Below are 3,705 nucleotides of genomic sequence, written 5' to 3' on the forward strand. Positions count from 1 at the left end.
CTGCAGCCACGGTACGCCGGTGGTGGAAGGAGTGAATGTTTAAGGTGGTGGATGGGGTGCCAATCAAGCGGGCTGCTTTGTCCTGGATGGTGTTGAACTTCTTGAGTGTTGTTGGAGCTGCACTCATCCAGGCAAGTGGAGAGTATTCCATTACACTCCAGACTTGTGCCTTGTAGTTGGTGGAAAAGCTTTGGGGAGTCAGGAGGTGAGACACTCGCCACAGAATACCCAGCCTCTGACCTGCTCTTGTTGCCACAGTATTTATGTGGCTGGTCCAGTTAAGTTTCTGGATGTTGATGGTGGGGGATTTGATGATAGTAATGCCATTGAATGTCAAGGGGAGGTGGTTAGACTCTCGTTTGTTGGCACTTGTGTGTCGTGAATGTTACTTGCTACTTATCAGCCCAAGCCTGGATATCATCCAGGTCTTGCTGCATTTGTACTAATGATCTGTTTCTGTCTTCTGTGTCAGTGCTATATCCAAAACTGGTGATAAGAGGGGTTTAACCAGCAGTGCCCTGGGAGAGTTAAACATTTAACCATTCAAATGGTGGAACCTACATGAGTAGGTTTTCTCTACTCAAACCCAAAACTCGATCCTCCTCTATTCCTTCAATAACATACACATTAATATACGGATGGATTAGGTTTGCCAACCCTCCAGGATTGCCCTGGAGTCTCCAGGAATTAAAGAGTAATCTCCAGGGCACTGCCCGGGAGAAATTTAATAGGGGCGTTAACCAATGCAAAAGATCGAGGAATTTCACGCGAGTTTCTGCTCATTGCGCCCGCTTGCAGGCCTTCGAGCAGGCTCTTAAAATTAAGCTTTTTTTTGGTGCAAGGACACTAATAGGCACCTTGTGAAAGCTTTTAAATATTATTTTGAATTTATTAAGAAACTGACTACTGTACACCAATGTGAGTAGTATATGGCTCTGCATAGTTTTTTTTAAAGTCATTTTCAGTTATTTAACATCAAGTTACTCACAGGTGGTGGACTATGATTAAAATGATTATTTTTTGTGATAAACCCATATTCAGCTGTATTAATAAAGCTGCACCAGGTTACCACTCTTAAATACATCAAGGAATATTTTTTAATGCAAATTTAAAAAATAAACAAATTACCTTCTAAAACGCTGCCTGATTTCGCTGGTTCATGGAAGAGTTTATGTTTGGCGATATGCAAATGAGTTTGAGCGGAAACTTGAGCAAAAAATAACACTTCTGAAAACTAGTGCAATTTTGAGTACAGTCTGCGCCAGGATCGCTGATTGCACCCAAAGCGGAAACTCTTGGACACTATAAATTGCTTTAAAAATAAATTCTTTGAACACTTTCGTTTATTAGTGAAAAAAAATATTGGACATGGGGAAGAAAAGACAATTTAACGGACAGTCAAGAATCATCCGATTGGGTAATAAAGAGTCTATTCACTTTCCGATTGGTGTGGGAAGGCGGGGCACCGCAATGATGGACATCTCGGGTGACTAATGGTGGGAGTGTGGGGGCGGGGCGGTTGGAGGTCATGTGATGAAACCTCCAGGAATATGTCCAACCAGAGTTGGCAACCCTTGTTTGGATAGGGGCCTAGCATCCACTATATTGGTGACTCGTTTTTGACCTCACTGAAAAGTAGATGATGTCCTCTAGTGCACAATCAGATGAGAATTTTAAAATTGCACCACTACATTTTAAATGGGTAAAAGCCTGAGGCCTAACCCAGACGTCATGAAGCAGCCGATGGACTCATACCCATTTTGTCCAAATGAAACTGTGCTGGGTGCTCCCGTCTTGTATTGTGATGAAAGCCACTGTGGAACAAAAGGTGGAGAAATTATCAAATAAATTTTATTTGCTCTGGCAAAGAGATGATGTAGACACAATGGGCTGAACAGCCTCCTTCTGCACTTTTAACCGCCATGGCACTATTTTTTTTTAAACCATCAATTTAAGCGGAGTCTTGCTCCTAAAGTTGGTGCAACCTAAAGCCCAGGACAGCAGTAGAATGGACAAGGATGTCAGACTCCTTGCCAGGGTCAGAGAGATAAGGCCTGAAATTCTCTACCAGATTAACTGGAAAGGAATAAAGACTTGCATAAATAGTGCTTATCACGACCTCAGAATGTCCCAAAGCGCTTTACAACCACTGAAATACTTTTGAAGTGTAGTCACTGTTGTAATGCAGGAAACACAGCAGCCAGTTTGCGCACAGCAAGCTCCCACAAACGACAATGTGATCATGACCAGATAATCTGTTTTAGTGATTTATTTACTGAAGGATAAATATTGGTCCCAGGACACCAGGGAGAACTCCCCTGCACTGCAAAATAGTGTCTTGGGATCTTTTATGTCCACCTGGGAAGGCAGATGGGGCCTCGGTTTAACGTCTCACCCGAAAGTCGGCACCTCCGACAGTGCAGCACTCCCTCAGTACTAGGTTTTGTGCTCAAGTCTTTGCAGTGGTACTTGAACCCACAACCTTCTGAGTCAGAGGCGAGAGTGTTACCCACTGAGCCACGGCTATGTCTTCAGGCCATCCCAAAGTGCTTCACAGCCAATTAATTACTTTTTTAAAGTGTGGGCAAATGAATCGTAAACTGCAATAAATAATCTCAAGGAAGCTTCAACATTACTGGGGCCCCTAGGCATTCAGGGGAGAATTGCATCTTAGTTCCCACTTTGACTGTGTTACCCCAACTGAGAGAGTTCGTATTTGCCAAACCAATCTAAGGTAGCTCTGATGTCTGAGAAGGCTGAGGTGACACTGCCTCCCATTTTTCCCCCTTCTCTATAAATCAGGTGGCTGGTCTCCATGCAGCAACATGTCCACCACAGTACAACAACAGTTTGCAGTGCCTTTAACCTAGTAAGTCATTCCAAAGTGCTTCACAGGAGTGTAATCAGACAAAATTTGACACCGAGCCACATAAGGAGATGATCAAAAGCTTGGTCAAAGAGGTAGGTTGTAAGGAGGGTCTTAAAGGAGGAGAGAGAGGTGGAGAGGCAGAGAAGTTGAGGGAGGGAATTTCTGGAGCTTAGGGAATTAGGCAGCTGAAGGCACGGCCACCAATGGTGGGGCGAAGGAAGTGGGGGATGCTCAAGAGGCTAGAGTTGGAGGAACGCAGAGATCTCGGAGGGTTATAAGGCTGGAGTAGATTACAGAGATAGGGAGGGGTGAGGCCATGGAGGAATTTGAAAACAAGGATGAGAATTATAACATTGAGGCGTTGCCAGACCGGCAGCCAATGTAGGTCAACGAGTACAGGGGTGATGGGCAATATTCCCTTTAAGCTGCATGGCCGCTCAGTGCTCCAGGAAATCCGCACAGCCGGCTTGCCAGCTTTTCAATGCAAAAACCACTGATGTGTAGTATTTTGAATGGCTTGTACAGCGCCAAATAAAATTACAGGGAACATTGGTGACGGGTGAAAGGAACTTGGTGCGAGTTAGGATACAGGCAGCAGAGTTTTGGATGAGCTGAAGTTTACGGAGGGCGGGAGATAAATCACTGTGTAGGGAAATCACAAGTGTCCTACTATGGGAATCAATTTACTGTACGGCTCCTGTCAACCAGGATTTTTTTAAATAATGGAGTAAAACAGACTGAAAAGAGAGACCTGCATTTATCTCCCGCTTTATCGTATCTCTGGGGAATGCCTCAAAGCACTTCACAATGAATTACGTTGCAGCTCAGTGACTGTT

Source organism: Somniosus microcephalus, chromosome 4 (genome assembly GCF_052327205.1).
Source record: "Somniosus microcephalus isolate GS21.2 chromosome 4, FLI_Smic_1.0, whole genome shotgun sequence".
NCBI lineage: Eukaryota > Metazoa > Chordata > Chondrichthyes > Squaliformes > Somniosidae > Somniosus > Somniosus microcephalus.